The sequence below is a fragment of the Lissotriton helveticus genome, chromosome 1_1 (genome assembly GCF_964261635.1).
Source record: "Lissotriton helveticus chromosome 1_1, aLisHel1.1, whole genome shotgun sequence".
Classification (NCBI taxonomy): domain Eukaryota; kingdom Metazoa; phylum Chordata; class Amphibia; order Caudata; family Salamandridae; genus Lissotriton; species Lissotriton helveticus.
The window spans coordinates 2,037,949,754-2,037,962,328 of record NC_136057.1 but is presented as its reverse complement, the minus strand read 5'-3'; the positions used below and the strand labels follow the sequence as shown (position 1 = coordinate 2,037,962,328).

Below are 12,575 nucleotides of genomic sequence, written 5' to 3'. Positions count from 1 at the left end.
CATCTCTCCTACTTCCACCTTACTAATGCTTCCTGTATTTCCTCTGTGGCTTGAAATATTTTGCATTATCACGTGAAACAGTACATTGCTCACTTGACTATCATCACACTGTAAAATAATGTAATAAAAAAGGATGAATAATAGAATATAATGCTACCCAGCAATATTTCTGGGGTAGAGTGATTAGATGAAATAGTTTGGAATGAGTCTATTGATCTTTGAGCATCTGCACAAGCATAAACATTATTGTAGGTGGCTATGGAAGTTATTGACATGCATACATTATTGAATTCTATGTTGATTTGTCTGGATCACAGAGCTTTTAGTCCCAAATCCGTATTAGAATAATTACAAAAATAATGGGAAGTAAACTCAACAAAGCTTTACATTTGCTAGTCAGTGAAACACAACCTGATCCATATAGCCTGGACACCATAAATTCTCTTCTTTTACTGATGATAAATCATCACTCCTTCTTTCTTTCAGTCTGACTCTTTAATGAATCAAACATATACCCAGATATACAGACTTACTCAAGTGTTCTTCCCCTCCTGGGCTATAGGCCATCAACCAGGACTCTCCAGTCATCTCTGTCCTGGGCTTTTCTTTCAATCTGACTCCAGGTGTAACCCATCTCCTTGCAGTCAGCCTCAAGGCCACAATGCTAGGTGTTTCTTGGCCTTCCTCTTTTCATTCTTCCTGGAGAGTTCCAGGTAAGGGCTTGCCTGGTGATGTTTGTTCCGAGCGTGTGAGGTTGTGACCTATCCAGTGACTTGTCACGATTTCTTCACGATTAGGGAGTTGGAAAGTCTGCTACCATAGGTCAGTGTTGCTGATATTGTTTGGTCAGCGGATTTGAAAGATTTTCCTCAAACAGGTGTTGATGAAGGTCTGGAATTTGTTGGTGGTGGTCATGGTTGTAATCCAAGATCCTGTGCCATACAAACGGCCTGATTATCCATTGGTGTAAAAAAGCCAAATCTTGGTTTTCAGTGTTAAGTCCTTGGAGCTCCAGATCTTATTTAACTGAATGAAGGTAGACTTGCGTATCTGATTCTTGCCTTGACAATGGCGTCTGTGATGCCCTGCTAGTCTATGACACTGCCAAATAGGTGAAGGCCTCTACCTCTTCAAGTGCACTTGCAAGAGTGACTGCAGTTGTGCTGGCCATGTTATCTTTCAGGGTTGTGGATTTTCTGCTGTGTATTTTGAGGCATACCTGTGGTAAAGTGGCTGCCACTTTGTCGGTCATCTCTTGCATCAGCAGATTGGTATGGGAGAGTAGGGCCAGGTTAGAGTATAGGTTGTTGAGCTGCATCCAATGTGTCCAATGGATTCTATTTCTTCGGCTTGATATGGATGTCTTTATGATCCCGTCTATGGCCAACAAGTAGAGAAAAGGCGGGAGCAAACAACCTTGGCGGACCCTGGTCCTCACTTTGAAAACATACATGAGTTGTCCTCCATGGACTATCGTGCAGGTCAGTCCCTCGTAAGAGTTTCTGATGACGTTTGCAAGTTTATCTGGCACACTGTAGTGGCAGGGGAGTTTCCAGAGGGTCTCTCTGTCCACACTGTTGAATGACTTCTAACAGTCGATGAAGTTGACATAGATGAGGGTGTTCTATTCTATCGACTGCTTAACGATAATACACAGTACATCAATCTGGTCTGTACAGGATCTATCTTTGAAGAAGCCAAGTTGCTGGTCTTATAACTGAGTGTCAACTTGTTCCTTCATTCTGTTCAGGATGACTCTGTTGAACACTTTGCCTAGGGTTGATAAAAGAGGTATTCATCTGTAGGTTGTGCAGTTACTCAGGTTACCTTTCTTGGGGATATTGATCAGATAACCCTCCTTCCAGTCTGATGGCAGCATTTCCTCTTCCCAGATACTTCTAAACATGTGGCAGAGCATGTCAACTGATGTTTCAATGTCTGCCTTCAGTGCCTCTGCAGGAATGTTGTCAAGTCTTGCAGCCTTCCCATTTCTCAGATGTTTAATGGCTTGACATATTTCTTCCTTTGTTGGTCTGCTGCAGTTGATTGGCAAGCCCTTGTCAATTGGCTGTGGGTTTCATGGAGACTGTGGCATGGGCTAGTTCAGCGGTTCTTCAAAATGCTCCACCCATCTTCATTGTTGGCCTTCCTTACCCATGACTGTCTTCCAAGCTTTGTCTTTAACTGGTCACTCTGACTTGCTGTAGCTGCCAGAGAGTTTGCTTGTTATGTCGTAGAGTTCTTTTAAGTTTCCATGGCTTGCTGCTTCCTGAGATTCTGTGGCAAGATCATCAATTAATATTTGCTTACCTGCTCTTAAGATTTTCTTTGCTTCCTTGTTGGTCGATGTACTCACCTTGAGTTTTGCGTTTTCTGGTCATGTTCGGCTGATGTTGACTGCAGCTTTTTTTTCCTTTCTTGCTTGAATTTTGCAGAGTCTCATTGGATATCCAGTCTTTATGATGGTTTTTCCTGGGACTCAGTACCTCCTGGCAGGTTGATGTCACTTTTTCTTTGATCTTATCCCAGTAGCTTTCTACTACTGTTACTGAGGGTGACTGAGTATTCGCTCTATTTCTGTGCATCTTTGAAGAGGGTGGTGTTATATTGCTGGTGTTGGTTTGTCCTATCTATGCTTGCTGTAGCTTTAGCCTGGCCATGACAACATGAAGACTTGACGCCACTTCCACTCCTCTCATCACTCTCACATCCTTCATGAACCTCTGGAACTTCTTCCCAATGCCGGTATGGTCGATCTAATTCTCTGTTGAATGGTCTGGTGCTACCTATGTTGCCTTGTTTATTCTTTTGTGAGGGAATACACTATCACCAGACTACTCAGGGCATGAAGATATGTGAGCCTTTCACTATTCTCATCCATATCACCAAGGACATGGTTGCCCATGACTTCTTTGTACCCAGTGTTGTCGCTTCTAATCTTGGCATTGAGGTCCCCCATCAGTATGGTGATGTCTTTCTCAATACATTTCTCCAGGATGGGCTAGAGTCTGTTGTAAAACTGTTCTTCTTCCTCTTCTTTGCTTTCATTTGTTGGCGGGTAGCACTGGATAACATCAATTTTTATCCTCTTTTTCTTTGTGTGAAAGGTCACTGTGGTGATTCTGGGACTGTGGGCTTCCCATCCAATCAGAGCTCTGTTGGCAGCTGCCATTAGAATCAGTCAAGAAACACCAAAGGGCCTTGACTCTACTCAGTAAGGCTGAGTCAATATAACTATAAAACGAAACAATTGCCAGAACTGAGTAACACTCAAACACTTTTATTGAAAAACCATACCCTATGAATGAAACATATGGTCCGTACTTATTACTAAATCTCCAATTATTTATTCATTAACTAATTCATAGAATATATTTGTCAAACGTATTTTTACAGGTGCATCAATGAAAACATACAAAAGAGAGGATAGACTATATACACCACATTGCAATTCAACAAGAACATCTCAACAAGAGACCACCAAAAAATCAATTCACACATTCAAGCATACCTCACACACATTCAATCAAACACTGTTCTCATGCATTCATCTCATCCAAACTGCACACCAGACGGAGTTTAAATCAATTTTGCACAACCCCAGGTGTGGCGGGCAACAAACACAATCCAGATCCAAACAACCAAATCAATAAGATAAAATCCCAAAAGATTGTAGAAAAGAATACAGATCAAAACCATTTACTAAAATCATCAACTGAATGATTACATGAATAAATAAATCTGAACAAATGGTTTGTTTGGCCAGAAAAACAATAGGTTGACGCGTTTCGAACCCAGCTGTTTGTGGGTTCTCATCAGGACCGTAAAACTCATCTCAACTCCGCAGAACAGATCAAGTGTTTTCAGAAAGATACAGGTGTGAATGTGCTCCAATGATCCTTGATCATATGCTCCCTGTCTTTCGGCGGATGGAGGTGCCAGGGAAACCATTGCGGTGTGGCAGGGAGCCTGTCAATACTTCACTCCGAACGGCCGGTGCGGCAAAATACTCTTATGAAAAGTGCTTTTCTCTCAGCGGTGGCGTCCACGTCCTTTGGTTCTAGCGTGTGACGTCAGTTCCCTCAAGGGCTGATGGTGGTCTCTTGTTGAGATGTTCTTGTTGAATTGCAATGTGGAGTATATAGTCTTTTCTCTCCTTTGTATGTTTTCATTGATGCGCATGTAAAAATACGTTTGACAAATATATTCTATGAATGAGTTAATGAATAAGGGCCAGATGTAGGAGCCCTAATACCGGTCGGTAACGGCCGAATTCGGCCGTTACCGACCGGTATTAGGGTTTCTGATGTAGGGGGCCTATATTTTACCGATTCTGTAAATTTACTGAATCAGTAAATTTACAGAATCGGTAAAATACCGAATCGGTATATTTACCGATTCGGTAAATCCAAATGTAGCAGACACTTCTAAGAGTGCCACAGGCCTGTAAGAGTCGGTATTTTACCACCCGATCTTATTGGGTGGTAAAATACTGAATTCAGGTGTGCATCCACATCTGTGCATGCACACCTGTGCCATGTGACACACAGACATGCCCTTAGGGCATGCATGTGTGCCACATGTCACACAAGCCCGTACTTGGGGTGCTAGCGGGTGTCAAAGTGACACCCCCTGCACCCTTGCATGATTCGGTATTTACTGATTCGGTAAATACCGAATCGGTATTGCCCATTGATTCCTATGGCTTAGGAATCAATGGGCAATACCGATTCGGTATTTACCGAATCGGTAAATACCGAATCTTACAGATTCGGTAAATGTAAAATAAAATTTACCTACATCTGCCTACTTCTAATTTACCGATTCATAAATACTGAATCTGTAAAATTCGGTATTTATGAATCAGTAAATTAGAATTACCTACATCTAGCCCTTAATAACCGGAGATTTAGTAATAAGTAAGGACCATATGTTTCATTCATAGGGTACATTTTTTCAACAAAAGTGTTTGAGTGTTACTCAATACTGGCAATTGTTTTGTTGTATAGCTATTAGAATCAGTGGCACTCTCTGAGTATGTGGGGTGTTCTCTTTCTCGTGTCCAGAATACACCCGCATTCCTCTTGGAGCCATTTCTTTCTGTCCAGGCTGTGTCCATTTGGTCTCGCTGATGTCAAGCAGGGCAAGGTTGTATTTTTTCCCACTGCGACAAGGGCTGTCTTGCCTGTCTCGTACATTGTCCTCAGGTTTCATATCCCAATGATGATGGTGCTGGTTGAAAGCAGGTGGATCAGCTTTCAGGGATCTCTGGCTTTCACCATAAGGCGTCATAGCTATCCATGAAGGAGACTATGGGCCATATGTAGGTAATCTACATTTACCGATTCTAATATACAGAATTTTACCGATTCGGTATTTTAGAATCTGTAAATGCTATGTAGGAAAAAATTTGGTGAATTTTACCGAATCGATAACATTCGGTAATTACCGATTCGGTATTTACCGATTCGGTAATTCCCATTCATTCCTATGGGCCTGGAGGCCCAAAGGAATTTATTTATTTATTTATTTATTTATTTATTCACTTGTAAAGCGCAGGCGAATCATTCCCAGGGGGATCTCCTGGCACTTTGAGACAACAGGTACTTGGTGAGCAGGCCCATCTAAAATAGCCATGTCTTTAGAAGTTTCTTGAAATGGGTTAGTTCACCACAAGCCCTAATGTTCTGTGGCAGGTTGTTCCAGTGGCTGACAGCCGGATAAGAGAAAGCTCTCCCACCCATCCTTGCCTTGTGTATTCTCTGAATACACAAAAGGCTACCATTGCTAGATCTTAGTTGTCGGGCTGGTTGATACCATATGAGTTTGTTTCTGAGATAGGCAGGGCCTTTCCCCTGTAGTGATCTGCAGACCACGCAGAGCATCTTAAAAATAGCTACTTTTCTGACTGGAAGCCAGTGAAGCTGGTTCAATAGAGGGGCCGTAGGGGTCCGCGCCGGCTTTTTGAGGGCCAGACGGGCTGCTGTGTTCTGTACCACCTGCAGCCTCGATAGGAGGTCCTCCCTTTCTCCCACCAGCAATGAGTTACCATAGTCCAGTCTGTTCACCAGGAGCGACTGGATGAGGGTTTTTCTTGCTGAAAGGGGGATCCAGGGAAAGATCTTCCTGAGCATCTTCAACGTACCAAAGCAGGTACCTGCCAATGACTTCACCTGCTCCTCCATTGATAGTTTATAATCTATCCTGAAACTAAGGTTCTTAGCCCAACTTTTGGGCGCAGGGGCTTCCCCCAACTCGGCAGGCCACCACTTGGGAGAGCAGATTGCTTCAGCCTTCCCAAACAGCAGGATTTCTGTTTTTGAGGATTTAAGTTGTAGAAAATTCCTCCTCATCCAACTCGCAATGCTAGACATGCAGCTTTTACATTTTAAATGAGTTGACATAATGTCCTCCTCAATGGGGACAACTAGCTGCGTGTCATCAGCATATGAGATAGTCTCAAAACCATGACTTCTGATGATATCAGCCAAGGGAGTCACATATACGTTGAAAAGGGTGGGACTCAAGACTGATCCTTGAGGAACTCCCCTGTCCACCACTATGGTCTGTGATGCAAAGGAGTCCAGCTGAATATTCTGGGTATGCTCTGAATGAATCAGAATTACCGAATCAGTAAATACCGAATCGGTAATAGGAGAAGGCTTACCCGGGTCGCAGGGTGTCACATTGACACCCTGTTGTACCCCTGAATAGTGCATTGGTACACATGTGGCACACATTCATGCCCTAAGGGCATGTATGTCTGCCACATGGCACTTTTGGAAAAGCACAAATTTGCTTTTCCAAAGGTTTTCAATATTTACCACCAAATTGTAGTTGGTGGTAAATACCGAATACTTAAATGAAAAATGCACTCACTTGAGTGCTCCCTACATTAAGGATTCAGTAATTTACCGAATCGGTATTTACGAATTTGGTAATTTATTGATTCCTTAAATTACCGTTCGGTAAATTACCAAATCCTTAAACCTGCCTCCTACATCTCAAATGCCCAATACCGGTCGGTAACGGCAGAAATTCGGTAATTTCGGTCGTTACCGACCGGTATTGGACTACCTACATCTGACCCTAAGTCTTTTGGTCTTTGCTGCTCTGAATGTTGTTCTTGGCCTCGGTTTTTCTATCTTTGATCCTTCTGTTTACTTTAATTGTTCTATACACCTCAACCACTCATTTCCAGTCACAGACATTTTTCAACTCAACATAGTGTTTACATAATGTTTCTGTATCTCTGAACTCTGGACTTGGAATTATCCATGGAGGAGTTGTAGAAATTATTATCTTTAATCATTATTAGTGGCTAAATACCGCCACCCTTTCTACAATTCTAGATAATGCCTGGCTTTATTCTCTCTAAATGTCAGGCTTTCAAAAGTAATATATGGCAATAAACTGTTCTCAAATAAAAAATGAGTCAAATGAGACATGAGCATTCAAGACAGAGACAGTAAAGAGACAGTTCAGCATTTCCACATTTCTTTTTATTTCAAAGCATTTTATAAATTTTTACAAAATAAGTACATACGCATTTTCGTATGGGGTTCAAGATAAACGTAGTTGGTGTTACATTAATTACAGGTACTGTGATGTACACGGTCAGCTGAGCCTCTGTGCTTGCTGGAAAAATTTGAGCCAGGATAGTAAAAGGAGAGAAGATAGGAGAGAAAGAGTAGAGCTAGGTTACAAGAAGTGTTTTATCGCTATGAGTCTCGTCTGGGGTTGTATCCCTGTGTGAAATCCGGTCCTCCTCGGGGGTACCAAGTGGGCTCACGGGGGTTCGTAGGGGTCCAGGAACATGTCTAGTGACTTCCACATACCCCTAGTAGCTGGTCTCCAGGGTGAGTTTTGCAGGGCAGTGCTATCTGTGCCTCTGAGGTATGTCACCCAGTTAAACCAGCATTTGTATGATGTTCTAGCAGTGTCCTTCCAGTTGGACAGGACCAGTTTAACTGCCAATGTCAATAGGAGGTCCAAAAGGTCCCTGTCCTGTTGTGCAGGGAGTCCTGTGGTTATGAATGCAGTGGTGAGGGAGGAGAATTCTGGGATTAATGTGCTCCCCAGCGCCTTTTTTATGAAAGATTTCCTCCCAGAACTTTTTAAGTTTTGGGCAGTAGAAGATGAGGTGTGCTAGATCCCCCTTTTCGTTGTAGCAGTTCCAGCGTAGGTCATTTTCTCTGAGACCTAGCGAGGCTAACCGAGCTGGTGTCCAGAAGGTCTTGTGGAGTAGCCAGAATTTTGTTTGTGAAAGTGCTAGCGAGATTTTGTTACGTGAGGGGAGGCCCAAAGGAGAGCTACCTCCTGCTCATTGAGTGAGATATTGGCTTGTTTTTCCTATTTTAATGATATATACGACCAAAATTAGCCCAGCCATCCTATATGGGGCTGAAACATGGGGCTTTTGTAATTTATCCTCACTTTCTATAGCTCAACACAAGTTTATGAGATCTATAGCTGTTCTACCACAATCAACACCTCTATTACCCTTGCTTCTAGACCTGGGCTGTCATGCCTTTAATGATGTAGCATGTTATAGACCGTTGGCATTCTGGAGGCGTCTCTGGATTACTCCGGAACTCTCCTTGTATGCCAAGGCCTTACTGGAAGTGAGGAGGCTGAGTCGGTCATACAAGAACCCATGGCTGATTTCAATTAAGTCCTTGTTGGCTGAAATGGGGATGAGCAACCTATGGGACCATCCAGAGGCTGCGATTTTTCCTTCAAATCAGACCTATAGAACAGCATACTGGGAGTTGGTTAAAATCAAGTGATTCTCCTCCCACATAAGTCAGTCATTATCAAGAGATTTCCTAGATATTAAGGATGAAGCCTTTTTGGAAAATTATTGGGATCTCATTACCAAGCCTCATGACCGCAAGTTTTAATTCAGAATTGGCACGCTACCTCTACGAAGCTTTACAAGTAAATGGAGCCCTGCTAGTAGTGATAAGTGCATTTTCTGTCAAGAACATAGCGAGAACATAGATCACTTCTTATTCGTTTGCCCTGCCTACCACCAGCCAAGGAGAATCTGGCTCAAACCAGTATGCTTGTCTATGAACTCCAGATCGGCGAGGGTTGCAAGGAGAATTTTAAAAACAGATACTTCCAACCCCACAGTAATTGGTGTGTCAAAGTTTTTGAGCTGGGCATGGACCATACACATTAAAAACGGGGGGGGGACAGAAGTTGTATACAGATTAAAGTGGGAACTATTTAAGAAGGGGCTTGAGTTGGGTATTGTAATACCATGGTATGGTTGTGAAGATGACTTGCCCTTTGGTAAATTAATTGATGCTGAACTAAGTCTGTATGCTTTTTATATATTTAATCCATTTTTAAAGTAGTTTTAATATGCCCATGTATATATATGTATGTATTCACTTATGATGGTGTGGTATTATGATTTATTTATTTTTGAATTGTGGTGCATTTTATGTGAAGGAATTTTTATCGTATTGGATGTCATTGTCTTTGATGATGAGTAATCGCAATAAAGACTTAATGAATTGAAATGACTTGGCTTGTTTTACCCAGTAGTTAGTTGACTTGTCGTTAAGTTTGGTGTAGTTTGGGCGGAGTAGTTTGTAGAGGTGCGATACTTGATGACCTATTCTATTGATTTTTGTCCTATACTGCTGATTGATGGATTGGATGGAGAAAGTTTGGCTTTTGTTAGGGCTGTTTTGAGTTTAGTAAATTGTAGAACTCTATTGCCGTAAGTTAATGCCTATCTTTCAGTGTATTGAAAGTGCTGGGGTGGCCTTCCTCCTCCAGCTGGGCTGGGTATGAGATGCCTTTCTCCATCCATGCATCAAAGGCTAGGCATTGCCCATTGTATTTGAACTTGCGTTTGGCCCAGATGGATTCCCATTTTGAGTTCTTTACACTGTTCTCCATTTTCTTGTCTATTTTTAGTAGGGCGATTTTTGAGTTTTTGAAGATTGGGCTGGAGGCGTGTGTGTGTTTGTTAGCTGTCAGCAGCACCATCGGGTTAAGGTTGTTTAGCATGGCTCGCTCTACTAGTAGCCATACTGGCGTGTAACCTTGTGGGGGTGACAACCAGCAGGCTCCTTGCTTTCCCAAGAATGCCATTTGGTAGATTCTAAAGTCTGCTAAATTTAACCCAGCTTCTCATCTAGCCTTAGTTTTTTCATACTTATGGGTGCTTTTTTACTCCGGCATAGGAAATTACTAATTAGTTTATCCACTTTGCGGTGGAAGTCATCCGTACGTAGTAGGGATAGCATGCCCACCAGGTAGTTGATCATTGGTGTGATCATCATCCGGATCGTTTCAGTTCTGCTCCACCATGTTATAAATTTGGGGGACCAGGACTCCAAGAGTTTCTTTATTTTTTCCAACAGTAGTTTCTCATTTTGGTTTAGTGTGGTCATGAGGTCGTTACCAAAGTTGATCCCCAGATATTTGATGAACCCTGTTTGCCAGGTCAGGCCCGACCCTCCATGGGAGTCCCTAGTGGTGTGGATGCTGAGAGGTTTGCACTCGGATTTGTCCATGTTGAGCTTATATCCTGAGTGTTCTGAGTATATTTCTATGGTTCCTAATAGAGGTTTTAGGCTGCTCTATCACAATAAGAATGTTGTCCGCATAGGGGGCTAATTTGATTTCCACGTCCTTTATGTTGATCCCCTTTATTTCAGCATTAGTCTTGATATCCCTAATCAGTGGCTCTAAAGCTAACAGAAAGAGTGATGAAGACAACAGACAGCCATGTCTGGTGCCGCGTTTCAGCGTGAGAGGTTTGGAGAGTGATCCATTAATGACTATGCATGCTTTTGGGTCCCTGTACAATGCCATCACCTTCCTAATGTACCCTTCCCCTAGGTTGAATGACTGCATGCATTGCTCGAGGAAGGCCAATGAGACTCTGTCGAAGGCCTTCTCGGCATCAAGGGCAGTAGCCACCTCTGGCTCTGTCAGTTTAGCGGTGTGTTCTAGAATGTGGCAGAGAAGTCTGGTGTTGTCGTTAGACATGCAGGTCTTTAGGAAGCCTACTTGTGAGCTGCTTATTAAACTGGGTAGGACGGGGTTTAGTCTAGTTGCCAGGATTTTCACGTACATTTTGCAGTCTAAGTTGATTAAGGATATGGGCCTATAGTTCTTGGGCAGTAATTCATCCTTGCCTTCCTTTGGTATGACAATTATGTTGGCCTCTGACATGGATGTGAAACCAGCCCTTCCTCCGCACAAAGATTGAACACCCATTTTATGGTGGATTTCAATTGAGCAAGAAAGGACTTGTAAAAAGTGGCTGTGTCATTTCACCTGGCTATTTAATTTGAAGGACAGATGAAGGGCAATACAATAGCCTGGTTTGAGGAATATGAGTTTGCGATCTATTTAATTATACAAAATATCTGGTAGCTCATTTAAACATCTCATACATATAAAAAGGTAATAGATGCTAAAAAAGTAAGACTAATTATTTCTGCTTCATATCAGTGCTACACTTGAAAAAGAGCAATTTACATTGAAAACGTTCACCATTCTGCAAGTTGCTAAATTAACTTTCACATCATTCACAGTATCATGGAAAGATGGAAACTAATAGACGTACACATTTGAAGAAATGAGGATGAACTACTGAAACTGAAAATTGCAAAACTAAGTTGGAGAGGAAGTGGAGCTGTGCTAATAGTAGTAGACAATTTGCCCGAATTTTCTCGTCTAACCACCAACGTTAGCTCTGTCAAGTTTCTGATAATACACTAAACATGCAGTTATACTAGCCAGAGAGTGCTAAGCGCATGCTGTGCTGCACTTTAAAAGTCTAGAATTATCTAATATAGTAACACAATGAACATGAAAAAAAATTGAGAGCCTGTGAATACATAGGGCCTCATTTATGAGCCCTAGTGTCACTTTTACGCCGCTGGTGCGTCACTTTTAGTGACGCACCAGCGGCGTAAAAAATGTGCCTTGTTGCACCACATTTACAAAGTGACGCATCTAAGCAGATGCGTCACTTTGTAAACCCATGCGATACATTATACCTGCATCAGGTATAATGTATGCAGAGGGGGCGTTTCCCCGCAAAAGCTTTGTAATAGTGACGCAGTGAAATCTATGAGATTTCACTGCGTCACTTTTAGGACGCTGTTGCGTCAAAATCTTGCGCCTGCCTCACAGCAGGCGTAAGACTGATGCAAGCCCTTTCACATGGGGCTTTCTCCATGTGAAAGGACGCATTGCTGGAGTTGCGTCACTTTTGTGACACATTCCAGCAATGCGTGACTTTTGCGCTTACAGATACGTCAGAAATACTGACGTATCTGTAACTCCTTGCAACATGATGTGTCATACTGTAAATATGACGCATCATTGGTGTCGCAAGGAGGGCGCAATGAAAAGTGACGCATCGCTGTTTTCACGCAGCGATGCGTCACTTTTCATAAATGAGGCCCCTAGTATGCAAGCTCATGGAGACTAAATATTATTCTGTTAAAAATGGTCACTCTGCACCATATTACTAAGTGCAACACCAGCAAAGACAGATGGGATATTTCCCAAAACATGAGACCTTGGTCATAGAA

At 42.4% G+C, this 12,575-nt stretch overlaps 1 pseudogene; it reads right to left on the bottom strand.

The window, feature by feature from the left end:
• Positions 1 to 556: 556 nt before the first annotated feature.
• On the bottom strand, positions 557 to 5,210 carry LOC144766429 (uncharacterized; annotated as a pseudogene).
• Positions 5,211 to 12,575: the final 7,365 nt, after the last annotated feature.